The following is a 13,372-nucleotide window of genomic DNA, read 5'->3' as shown; positions in this document are numbered from 1 at the left end:
CAAGGCCACCCTGATTTGAACTGTTAACAGGATTTTGTTTGGGTTTTTGACCAAAAAAGACGTTTATTTTATTTTTAGCAATGGGTAAATTGATCCACATCAAAGTGTTTGAGGCTGACAGCTCTGGAAAACTGATGTTTCTCTTGGTCATAGTTAAAGTTTACAGTAACAGTTGTGAGCATTTTGTATTTATCTATTCTACTTCCTCTATTAGCTACAGTTGCTGATGTTTTTAATTAACTTTTTTTAATTAATTAACTTTTAATTAACTACTTTCCTGTTATGGTAGCAGCTGTGGATAAATATCACTTAAGCTGGCCTCTTTCTTATGTGCGGGTTTTTTAAATGTGACTATAAAATATTAATTCTGGATTCCTGGGGCTGTGTTCAGGCATACGTATCTCTTCCTTAGTGGAGACAGCCAGCCATCCAAGTGAGATTTTTGTGACTGTTCCTGTATACAGTGTGTATGAAAAGAGGGTGCAGAGAAAAGATGGGAATAGTTGTCTTTGAACATGGCCTAGATGAGAAGGCAATGCTCCGTACTTTACAGTCCAGTCCAGGATACCTGAAAATGTGGGATTCTGATTTCTTATAATACTCTGAATTTGATGCCAATTATTAACTAATCATTTGCGGTGTTAATGGCAAAATATTTCTTTTGATGCTTTCTAAACACAGACCTTTTGTATCCTGCCCAGAATTCCTAGGAGGGTGTACGGAAGAGCTGTGCCATGGGTGAGCAGCAAGACTGGTGCCTCTGGAAGGAGCTGGAGGCACTGCACATCCCAGAGCAGCAGTGTGACACATGCAACACGTGCAGCAGTTACATCCAATACGTCTGGGGAGCACTGAACACCTGCAGTGGGGACACGGCAATGGTGACAGACGTGCAGCAGCTCCGATGCATATAAAAAATCCTAGTCGCTGTGCAAACACTGTGCAGTTAAAGAAGGGTGGCTTCTCTCCAGTGTTCTTGAACAAAGCACGTGATGGCGTTGTGCTGTGCAAGCATGACTAAGGCCAGTACTTTCAGAACTGACGAGACTTATTGGCGTGAAGGATCTCTTTGCAGTCAGCATACATTGAACACAGACTTTGCATCATTTTCTTTATGTGCAAGCGAGACAGAGCTGGACAGAGCTGTACTGCTGAACCCTTCAGGGCTGTTTAGATCCTAGAAATCTGGGAGAAACAGAGAATAAGCCTTAAGCCCATCCAGAGAAGCAAGCAGAAAACTTTTTCTTTGTGTGCTTTTTTTTCTTCTCACCAGAAAGAAAACACTTCCTGAAGCATTCAAACAGTAGCCCAACTAAATTTTAATACTTTTTTTTCCAGGAAATTTTTTTTCTGATATCCAGAAGTGTTTTTTCAAAGTAGAATCCAGGCTAATGCAAGGACAGGAACTGTGGATTTTGAATAATGGGATAATTGAAATAATCTGGGACACAATGGGAGTCTGATTCAGACATAAGTAATTGAAAGTTAGTGCTGGAGAGCACTTCCCTGTGCTTCAGGAAAGTTAAACAGCCAGGTGAAGCATAGGTCTGAACAAGCGTTAACTCCTCTGCGGTGTGTCAGCTGATGAGCATCCTCCCTCCAGACCTCCTGGCTGTGTGTCCTGCCTTGCCCTTTTCACCACTAAATCAGAGAAGAATAATCCAGTGTAATTTGTTAAGCCATTTTTCTGTAAATCTCTCGTGCATTGGCTATAATTCTATCATAAATTCACAGAAGGAAAAAAAAAAAAAAAGAAACAAAGAAAAAACAAACCAAAAACCCAAACAAACAACCCAGCGAGAGGCTGATGGCTGAAAAATCCAGAAGGGAAGTGGAGTGAAGATGAGAATGTGGAAAGCATGGAGGTTACTTCAGGAGGAGACTGTGAATGAAGGTGTTCAAAGGGCAACCTTAGTCAGCAGTAATAGGAGTTATTTATAAAAAACCCCACCCTACCAAACATTAACAGATCTAGTCACATTCACGTGAGGGCAGAAGCAGGGAGTCAGGAGGTTAACTGGTGTGCACCCCTTGGCTCTTCTTACATTTTGCATGTAAACCAGTGCATCTTGGCAGGAAGCCTACTGTTAGGATTTTAATTCAGCTGTGCCAGCAAGAGCAGCCGTTTCCATACCCTGGTGCTGTTCATCCCAGTTTCAAGGCTCATAACCCTACTTACGTAAATGAGCTTCATCGGGTTCATGCTGTCGGCGGTTAGACGTGGAGGCCCTGCTTCTTGGGCAACTGTTGTGCTGAAGGGACTCTTCAAAAAGTGTTGTCTTTCTGTATCTCATGAAATGTAATCTCGGAAGCATGGTTTCAGCAAACTCAGGGCTGCTACGCTGCACACTGGCTCCCCTGCCCACGATTTACAGCACAGACAATTCATTCACGATTTACACAAGTCAAATTACTAATCAAAACCATAATGACTTAAAAACGGAGCAGTGCCTGAGGTGGCTGGAGGAGTGCTGGCTCGCTGCTGTGCAGTGCTTCCTGCCCGGGCATGACACCAAGGGGCATCGGCTGTCAGAGGGTGCTGGGGAGCTGGGGGGCTGCTGGGGGGGCACCTCCAAGGCAGCCAGGCTAGCACAGGACGCTTACACTATAGCTTGTACTAACTCTTAATTCAAAAATTGTTGAAAGTCAAATCTCCTCCTAGTTCTGAGTATGAGCCAATTTTTTTTCTATGCGAACTTAATCGTTTCTCGCTCGTGTTTAGAGTAGATTGAGTTGAAGTTGTACTTTAACGTAAGTTAAAGTACTGATGATGCTTTTTCCCCTCCTCCTTTCTCTTTTTCCCAGTAGTAAAGGCTTGAGGCTGTCGGTCAGCAAGGGGACAGAGCTGCAGGCTCACGGGGAAGCAAGCTGCTCGCCCTTTCCACGCCTCGGCTGTGCGGGGTCATAGTGCCTCGCTGCGTCCCGTGTTTTCTCATCTCAGTGTAGCGCCTCTTGAAACTCTTCAGAATAACATCCAACAGATTGGGAAACACTAATCCAGTAAATAAAAACCAGGTCACACCTCAAAATCATGTGCAAATTCAATGCAAGCTGCTTTCTAAAGTAAGAGGCTGTGATAGTCTGTTATTTGTGTAATAGAGGTGTTTCCCTAAGTAAGAATGGATTCTAACCTGACATTGAGTTATAATACGTGCAGTCACCACCGAGCAGGCGTGTATTTTCTCTGTGTGGCTGGCATTTGCAGATGAACAAAACCTGCACCAGGGAAACGTTGCCATCAGTACCCTAAAGCTTTTACTTCTCTGCATTCAGCAACGGGCGTCACGCAGACCTAAAACTGGAGAAGTGCTTGGAACAGTTTTTGTTCCACGCTCTCCTCCTCTTTCTCAGAAAATGCAGACAGTTAGGCATTGAAGGTATGTTTTGGAGAGGCTGCATTTTGATGCGTGAAACCTTTAGCTTGTCTTGGGTTTGTCCACTTTATTTATGAAGGCAAGGCAGAGCAGTAGTTTAAAGATAAACAGGATTAGAGACTGTCTACCCCAAAAACTGATTTGCAGAGATCTCTTCTGTAATTCTGACTAGTATTACTACATACTAGATAGGCTATCAAAAACTGGCATGAACACAAGTTTGCTAATCTAACAGATTTTATTATAAATTAAGAAAAATTAAGAAAAAAATATTATGCAAGGATTTTTGTTTAAAGCAGTTTTTCAGAGGAGCATAGTGTTTGCTCAGCATGTTTACTGAGCCACCGAAAGCAGTTAAATATAGATACCTAACTCTTCTTTGCATAGATACCTAATTCTTTTTTCCTTTCCTCTTATAATACTTTACAATTAAGCTCTTACTTTTGTCAGTTTTTCTATTTCTTGAATATGGGAGCAACAGTATCCCATGATGAAAAATATGCCAAAGGAGAAACGGAGGGGTTGGGAATGCAATGGAAGTATGGATTTATTTTTAAAAAGAGGAAAAAAAAAACTGGCAGAAGTTATTGCACGTTCTTTGAGCACCGAGTACTCTGCACGTGTGTTTGTTTCCGCAGCCTTCAGGAGCCTGCCCGGCCGGGGCTGCCAGGGCGAAGGCTGTGCGGGGTCTCACCCCCCCCTGCACCCCGATCCCCTGCAGGAGCCCAGAGAGTTTCGGAGGGCGAAATGCAGAAGGTGGAAAGCTGCAGGCGGACAGGGACAGGCTCGGCCCTGACACGTGTAGGCACAGCTCCTGCTGGCTTGGCCAGGAGCTGCCTTCCAGTCAAAGCTGAACGAGGTCCAAAGTGTGGTGTAAGGCTGCGGCAGCGCTAGTGCAGACCTGCCGCGGGTAAGGTTAGGCTGCAAGACCGTGCTGAAGCTTTTCTGTCCTAGAAAACTGGGAGAAAGTGGGTTCTAGTTAAGTGGCCTTAGAATAGTTCTTTATTTTTGACAATTGTTGGATGTTTATAGCGCTTCTTGTATGAAATAGCTGGGGTGTTAAATCACAAAACAGTAGAACAAAGGGGGGGCGTAAATTTAAACTGGTTAAAAGAAAGTGCTTTCCTTGTCCCAGTAAGAGAGTGTAGGGGCAGGCTGTATCAGTTGGTCTGATCGGGGATTAGACAAATGTGTGATGACAGATCCATAAACGAACGGGAATGGTTAGCATGGGGGGAGTATGCTAACTCATGATGCAGGATTGTGACAGAAATGTTGAAAATAATTCGCTCAACAACCAGGCATAAGCCTACTGGAAAAGAGGTTTCGATGATCTTTCTGTTTAAAATGATGAATTTTAGCTGGAATTATGATATGCACTGCATTTCTTCCAGAAGATGAGATTGTAGTGGTACCACTGTAATGTGATAGGAAAATGTCATCTGATTTCTTGCCTGCCCCCGCCACCTCCCAAGGCTTGTCAAAGCATTATAAAAACGTTTTCATTTATAGTGTGTATTGATAAGGAGTGCCAGAGAGTACTTGTGATCTCATTTTTTTCTGCTTTTCTTCACATTTGGAAGCAAGTATTTTTTATTTGTTTACAAACTGCTGAGTTTAGTTCCACGTTGTTACATAAAAATTGGTAAATCTGACTTGACACCTACATTCAGTTAACCACAGGAAGTTTTTCACTCGGCAAACATTGCAACATTTGAAATATTCCTTCCTTCTTGGTATTGAACCAAAATTTTCTCTCATTAAATCTACTTTCAGTTACATTTTCTTTAAAGGCATCTTGTTGGCAGCTGTTACATTAAGAAGAGAAAACATTCAATTCACTGCAATTGATCTACAGTAAAATCGATTTACAAACCAAATAACTTTCGGTTAGAGTGAAGCAATCTCAGTTATACAAGACAACCTTTCCAGGTGCAAGATGTTTTCAAGTACAAATCACCTGTAATTTTACAAGACAAAGAGTAGATTTTTAGATAATAGATTTTTAGATGGCATCAGTGACTCCTATAGAGAAACTGGTTAGAAAGTCTGCAAGAGGGGACGCAACCCTTGCAATAATTCTGCCTGGATCACAGTGCTGGTCAGTGTGAGAAAGAGGTGATTAGGCTAGAAGTCTTCAGTTCAGAAGAAAGGCAACTAGGGATGTGACAGAGGTTACAAAACCGTTAGCGAGGTTAGAGAAAGACTAACGCTTCAGCACCTTCTAACACAAGAACTTCAGACACATGGCATGAGCCTGACAGAGTCAGGACATGGACTTGATGAGATACGTGGTGGAGTTGTGAAGCTCATTTCCAAAGGCTGTTACAGTGAGAGTGAAGTGAGTGCTTCATGGAATAGAAATATGCTGAGGACTGCAAAATGTACGGAGCCACATCTGACTCAGGAGGTTCCCTGAGATGAAAATAGTCACAGTTTGGAAGAGCATTTGGAGAACGTGTTGTATATTTGTAATTTGTGCCTTGCCCTTCCTCTTCCTTACCGTTTCATATGGCAATGTCAAAGACAGTATGCTAGTCTAGCTTTTGGTCTGACTTGATTGAACTAATCTCAGTTGTCTAAGTTATGTCCTGATTTGGTAAATAAGAAAGGATGTGACCTTGAAGTAGATTCTTAGAATGACTTTTTTTATTATTATTATTTTGGGGGTGGGGTGGGGTGGCTGCCATGCAAAAAAGACTGCTGGACATTTGAAGCAAAGAAAACAGAGTAAGGCTTCAAGTAGGTGTCACATAGCTGGGTTGTAACCATCTGTCTTTGTGCTTCTACTGACAGATTCCATGATCAAGGACATGGGCCCTGTGGACAGGCAGAGGATAACTGCGTTTGCCCAGCAGGCACACAGCAGAATTTGTCACTCGTCTGGTGAACAGACTTCAGTCATGGGCTTAAGTCACTTTGTAGAAGTGACTCTGCTCCGTCCAGGTCTGTATCGAGAATCCTGTGGAAAGAAATCGTATAAATGCAGGAGGCAAAGAATTTTCTCTCCCATCCTTCCCCAAATGGGAAGCGGGCTCACTGCTCCAGGAATGGCACAAGAGGGATTAGAAAGGGCATGGAAGCAGGTCTGGATTTGGAAGCAGCACCGCTTTGAATGGTTGCTGCTTTTTGGGCTAATTAGGGACAGCAACTGACTGACATAGTTCATTTGTGGAAAGAAAAGGGGTTGAGCAAGGTAATTAGGAAATGCTGGCCTAGGCAGGTCTCTGCGATAGCAGCAAAGAGGAAAAACTACTTTGCCCTTCACTTGGCAGCCGACAGCACTGCTGCACTGACGCAGCTGTTAAGGATAAATGACTATTACGTTTTTTTACCACTAACTTGACTCTTCCAAGAAACCTGGAAATAGCAAAATTAGCACATTACCATGATATTTTGGGGCCTCCTACTCTATTGAAGCAAAGATTATTGACTCAGTTTCCATCTGGACTGGACTCTCAAGTGGAGTGCGTAGGGATACTGGTAGGACAGTACTTCTGCAGTACGTCCCTGTTTGAAACTTTTTACCTGACTGAGATGCTTGGGCATGCCAAAAAAAGGCTTTGCTTTTTTTTTTTTTTTTTTTCTTGGCAGAAGTTGCTGGCCTATGTTTAAAAGAACTATTCTGGAGCTTGGAATTTTAATTATTTTGAATCAAGTTTCGGTTAAATTATTGCTATTAAATAAAGTATTCGTTTTCTGGAAAAGACATTAACTGGCTGGGAATAATCCTGCTAGACAGTCTATTTACTTCAGTCTAAATCTGTTGCTGCTAGGCTTTGGCTTTTTTTTCCTAATACTAGGAGGAGGGGTACATAAATCAAAATTTTATTCTGAACTAATTGCCTTGTTCTGAATCGCATAAAACGTTTGATCTTTTTCATTATAATATTTCATGACAGAAGGATCATTAATATTGGAGATAATCTGAAATGCAAAAGTACTTGTTGCACTGTAGATGGAAGCTTCTCTTTGCACACGATTTTACTTTCCTTGTTTCACAGCTAAAACTAGTATGTTGTAGACTGGATATGATGTAGCAGCAATATGGCCACAAGTGATGCTACGTTGCACCCCATTTGACTGAAGAAATAGAGAATTAAGGTAGCTTCAGCCCCATCATCTCTAATAAATGTTATTCATATCTGTTCTTTGAATTTCCACAGGCCTTTTCACTTCACACTAGCTCTGTTTGCTTCTCGGGATGGAAAGTCTGTCTGAATTAGGTGCAGTCCCCTGAAACCACAGGCTCCCCTGTAGGAGAAACTGTCAAGGAGGATTCCCCAGGACTTGCACTTTCTGTTTAATTCCTACAGGCCACAAAAATCTCCATTACCTTGAAACAGCACATAACCATTTGTACAAAAGAACCGAATTACCAAAGTCTGCAGTGTGTGACAGGAAGGGCACCACCACGTCTCCACTCCTTCAGGAGTTTATGGTGCAATACATTATGATTTTTTTTCACTAAAGAAACACTAAAGTTTATAGCAGTATTTCTAGCCCTACCCAGAATGTGAAATGAGTGGAGTTCCCAGAATCCTATTAGAATTTGTATCCAGGTTCTGGATGTCTCTCCCTATTTTTCCAAAAATATCTCTTAATTTCTTAAGCACAATGTTCTTAACTGAGTTGAGAAGATTATTCAATATAATCCTTTTCTTATGGTCTTTCAGGCACTACAAAGTTACTTGCTTTAGGGCTGGATGACTGGTGAGGCTAAGGTGTGGTTTGCAGTTGGGATTCTTTCATTTTTTATTTTCCTTCTTGAGAATCTGCCTAGGTTTCTTATTGAAAAGTTTTATTTTTCATTTTTACTGTAGATACTGAGCCTCAGTAATTTTTTTTTTTTTCAGAGGCTGCATAGAGAGGTAGAATACAGTATAATCATCTCATGCACGTTAGCGTAACTACATGCATGTGAAAAGTGACGGGGGAAGTGCAAAGGGAAAGAGAAAGGAGCTGACTTGAAGGTGGTAGGAATTGGTAAATCGGTCAAAGCAGCACTGTACACGTAAGCATTCTGCTTGTAAATTAATGCTGCTCTAGCTTATATTTATTTTGGTATGTGTGTGAAAACAACTCAAAGATCAGAAAGTTACAGAAGTAGTTCAATAAATGACTAAGATACCATGTTGGATATTGAAGGAAAATTGCCTCCTCTCCTAAAATGTCAACTGTAGGGTGATATGAAATTACTACAGTCTTTACAAAACTGCATATAAGTTTTCAAGATAAGTCTGTGGGGTTTGTTTTTTTGGTTTGGGTTTCTTTTTTTTTCTGTGTGGTGAAAACAGGATATCCTGATCCAGCAGAAACGAAACAGGCCAAATGTGAATTTTATTAGCCATCAGGTTTTGTCTTGAAAAGAATACAAGGGCTAAGAAAAATTAACCAGAGACATCTGCATTTAATTGAAATTTATGACAGCAAAATGGTCTCTTATATTACAGCAGATAGTTAAAAATAAATTCCTTTTTATCACCCTATGTTTGAATTGAACGTGCTCAGAGCCATTACAAATGCATTCTTGGAAATGAGGGGTGACTGGGTGACAGTTTTCTTGTAATCATGGCTAATTTTTTTTCTAGTGAATGTGATTAAAAGACTTCCAGGTATTGTGCAGCATCACCTGTTCCTCAACAAAAAGCAGCACTTCTGCCTTGCTGGAGATTTCAAACAATTATGCAGCCATACAAACTGCTTATCTACGAGCTCAACAGAATGTGCTGAAATTTTAATAATGCATAATAAAAGGAAAATTCTGCCCCCTTCATAATATTACCAAGCTATTTGTCTCCAGGTAAGTTTACCAAACCCTAAGTCATCCTGTGCACAGACTGGCCATAAAAATAAATTACACAAGTTACAACAGAACCCTTCGTGTTGTGTCAGCGTAGCCTCTCTGTAGCTTAGGCCTTAGCCTTCCCTCCCATTTGCCTTGGACTTCCAAGTAGTTTGTATATATTTTGTAAGTGACTTCCAACTGTACTCCTAAGAAAAACTGAGTGATTTGATGATTTGACATATCAAGGTTCTTTAATAAGTTTTGTTTAAATTTCTAAAGCTCATCTGTATGAGAAGTGTGGCTATAAAAGAAAACTATTCTGGTGAAGTTGTTTAAAAACAAAAAAAAAGGTGGAAATATTTCTAAAAATGTTGCTGCTTTTACAAGCATACTTTACATATACTTAATGTTTAATCACGTCCATACAACAGTTATGGTGTGACTCAGCACAGGTGTGTGTTTCCTGACTGATAATACTTGTCATCTACCTGCCCTACAGACGCTGGGTGTTCAATGTGCCACTGTAATACAACATGAGAGAGTACAACAACAATCAAACAAATAACTTATCAAAGCAAAATTTAGGTTCTAAGGATTCAAAACATGAAATCGACTGGGCCCAAAGATACCCTTGATCAGTTCAAGAATTATTCCTGTAGTTCTGCGATCTGCTTCAAAACCTGTATGTACGAATCAGATTTGAGACCGTGGCACAAGAAATACTTAGAAGCAGATGATACACATATAAAAATTGCCATTGTAAAGTTTGAGAAGATGAGCAAGTTTGCTGGCCAGTGGGTTGATCGGTGATCTTCTGAAATAAGAGCTTTTAGTTTCTTTTCCCAGCTTTGATGTGCACTAACTTTGTTATGTTTTGAATTTCAGCTTTGTAAAGTGCTTTCAACTTAATAGTAAGGTGTTATTTGTGGTTGCATCCATTACAAGGCGGGTACTTTCCAAACACTTAAGAAATTCATAATTCAAGTGATAAAGGAAGGAAACAGAAAAAATTATGATTAAGCCAGATCTAAGTAACACAAATAACACACCAAGGGAAGGTCTTTAAGGAAAATGGGGCTTGCTGACGAGACATGGGTGACTCCATAAGCTTGCAGTGAGAAAGTGAGTATGAGAGCATGGAGATGAAGGGCAATACACAAGGATTCCTCACTGAAAGTGTTGGTGTCAGCTTGGCTTCATGTGTGGCCAAACACATCTACGTTTCAGCTCTGTACTGGCTCAAAGGAGAAAGAGGGAATCCCATCTGTGTCATCTTTCTTTCCCTCCTTCCATGGCTGACGAGCAGACCCTAGCAGTGCCTAGTGCTCTTGTCCAGGACAGGGCACTGTAGTCTGAATTGGCGGTGGGTGCTGCGAGAAGCCAATGGAGAAGGACGCCCTGGGAGGAGGGGGAACGCTAGGTGCCGTAATGGACACCTAGGGCTTCAACACGAATGGATCGCTCATGGCAAATCCCTCTGTCTAGTGGTGAGAACAAAGGGATCACTTTCCAAATGCAAGGATTCTCTGTAATTCTGTCAGGCAGCATGTGACCTGTAATTATGTCCCTATGATGTTCTATTAATTTACACTCCTGCTTTATTTTGCTTGTGTTCAAGCAGATCCATATTATGATGCAAATTTACCAGCAGAATGAAGGCCAAGCTTCAAGTAAGTGTTTATGAGTTTTTGCCATACCTGTTCAAATTGCAAGTTGGGGGGGGGGGGGGGGGGGGAGGAGGAATCATGCATTCAAACCATTATTAATTTTACGTGTTACTACAGATCTAGATTCATTAATAAAATACAAGCTTCCTGAAGACCAAACCTTTGCAGTTTTTCTGGGTGCAAAGTTAGGTTTCATTTACCTGCGTGAGAAGTTTACCCCTGTACCTCTCTTCTAGAGTGGCTTCCCGCTGAATACAGTTCCCAGCGTAAGCATGGTTCCGATACAAACCTGCTGCTGCCAGTACGAGCTATGTTGCATCTAACACATTGACTATTGCTTCAAGTTTCTAAGTATAGACCATATGGCTATTTCCAAATAAAATAAACATGATGTTGGTCTTACTGTGTTCAGCAGCTTTGTTTCTTAGGAAAGTTGAAGAAAATGGTGTCTTTGGACTTATATTTCATATGACTGCAACTGAGGTACTTGAAATCTCAAGACTTTTTGGCATTAAAATATGGTTTCCTTTGTAAGGATAACGACTAACTCCCGGCTCTGTCTGTAATTGCAAAGGGCATCACCTGCAAATCAACATCGCATCTCACATTTGTTCTTCTGACATAGGAGCACGGGTGTAACTGTTGACAGGCACACACTAGAGAGGTAGCCGCTCTCCCAACTCTACAAACTTCATACACCACGTCTTTACATGGTGGACAGCACCAGGCACGTGACAGTCCTCAGGGAGCTGAAGGGAAAAGGAGGCATACTGAAAAAGGGTTCAGACAACCCTGCCTCTCCAAGGGTGCCGCAGTTATGGTGTGACTGGGGCTAGGAGGGCAGGAAAGGCCTTGGATGAGACTTAGGTTCACCTGGAGCCGTGTGCTGCCTCCAGCAGTGCTGCCAGGAGACACCACCAGCCAGCAGCCGCTTCCCCAGGCCCCGCTCGACGCTGCCTCCCCCAGCGAGGCTGCCCCTGCTCACTGTGCACGGAGGTGTCATCACTGATACGTCTAATCCTGCTTCAGACCAGCTGATACAATTTGCCCCTATGTTCTCCTGTGGCAACAAGTTCCAGGAATGCCTTACCTGTGGTGTAAAGTAACTTTTAACTGTTTCACCTCCTCGTAGCTTGAATTGCTGCCTCCTAGCTCCCGATTTAGGGGTGAGTTTCATGTTTACCTTACCTGCCTCTTCCATAGGAGGTATAAACCCAGGTATCGAACAGAAACTTTAAGTCTAGCCATGTCTGGAGAACCCGGTTCAGCTGGTAGGCATCTGCATTTTCCGGTGTGCAGAGGCCCTTTAAGTCTCTTTCTAGACATTTCTCCCTCTCCCGTAGTCGGTAAAATAGGAATAACCCCCCACTGTCATAAACACAAGGCAGCCTTGGAAACGCTGCGATGGCAGCAGCACAGGGCCCCGCCGGGGGGCACGGCCGGGGCACCGGGGCCTCCCCCGGCCCCCCCGCAGCTGCCGGTGCGGTGTGCCCGCTGCTGCTGTGCCCCAGCTTCTTTCCCCCGCTCAGAACCACCGCGGCCGCACCCCCCCGCCGTGTCGGTGGATAAAGGGCCGTTTCTTCCCGGCTTGGCTTCCCTCCGCGGGAACTGAACGACTTTTCCGTTGGAAACTACAAACCGGGGCGGGAGCCAGCAACGCGTGAAACTTCGCCGCGATGGTCCTGGACACGAGCCAGGCGGGCAGCCGCGGTGGCCAGCCATCCCCCGCCTCGGGCCACGGCCTGCCCGCCCCCCCCCCCCCCCCCCCCGATCTCGCCGGCGTCCCCGGGGGGCAGCGGTCGCCCGCCCCCGAACAAAGCGCGGCCCGCTCCCAGCTCGCCTTAAAAGTTCCATTTTATTTGCAAGGGAGGTGCGGAGGGTGCCCCGCTGTTTGCACACACACACACACATTTATAAAATTAGCCAACCCCCCCTGCCAAAAACGCAAAGGGGCGGCTGAGAAATAAATAAACCTCTCCCGCCCCCCACCCCCCCGAGGCGGAAGGGCTCCGCGCCGCGCTCCTGCCCCCGCGGCCGCTCGCCAGAGCCGGAGCGGCGCGTCCGGGCGGGCGGGCGCCCGCGGGGGCTCAGGCGATCCTGCTGCAGAACTCGTCGAAGTCCCTCTCCATGAAAAGCTCGCTCTCGATCACATCGTCCTCGGAGGGGAAGTACTGCTGGCTCTCCTCCTGCGCGGGCCCCGCGGCCACCCCGCCCCCGGCAGCGCGCAGGGCGGGTGGCGAGCGGGCGGCGGGGCCGGCCTCCCCGGCGCACTCCATCAGCGCCCCGCGGGCGTTCTCCAGCACCCCCAGGTACGAGTCCATGTCCAGCGGGTCCATCTCGCAGTCCGACCCGCCGCTCTCGGTGCCCACCGAGTCCGAGCGCAGGTGCATGAGCTGGTACTTCTCCCGCATGAGGAACTGGTTGGTGTTGCGGGGCGCCCGCATGCCCGGTGCCCGCCGGCCCAGGACGTTGACGGGCCGCAGGGAGAGCAGCACCCGCGGCCGCGCGGGCCGGTGGCAGCGGCGGAAGGCGCGGCAGTGCTG

General features: G+C 44.5%; 1 long non-coding RNA gene across 4 annotated transcripts in view; it reads left to right on the top strand.

The window, feature by feature from the left end:
- LOC130148986 (uncharacterized) overlaps positions 1-11,228 on the top strand; it is a 28,783-nt gene extending 17,555 nt beyond the window's left edge. Inside the window, exons 5-7 of one of the 4 annotated variants that reach the window (XR_008821739.1) lie at positions 702-6,320; positions 8,966-10,832; positions 10,947-11,228. This is a non-coding gene — a long non-coding RNA (uncharacterized LOC130148986). Of the gene's footprint in view, positions 1-701; positions 10,833-10,946 lie in introns of all 4 variants that reach the window. The other 3 variants (XR_008821740.1, XR_008821741.1, XR_008821738.1) reach the window with 3 other exon arrangements.
- The last annotated feature ends 2,144 nt before the right edge of the window (positions 11,229-13,372 follow it).

This window comes from Falco biarmicus, chromosome 4 (assembly GCF_023638135.1).
Source record: "Falco biarmicus isolate bFalBia1 chromosome 4, bFalBia1.pri, whole genome shotgun sequence".
In the NCBI taxonomy this organism is placed as follows: Eukaryota; Metazoa; Chordata; class Aves; order Falconiformes; family Falconidae; genus Falco; species Falco biarmicus.
The sequence above is the reverse complement of the archived record's forward strand: the minus strand, read 5'-3'. Positions and strand labels throughout refer to the sequence as shown.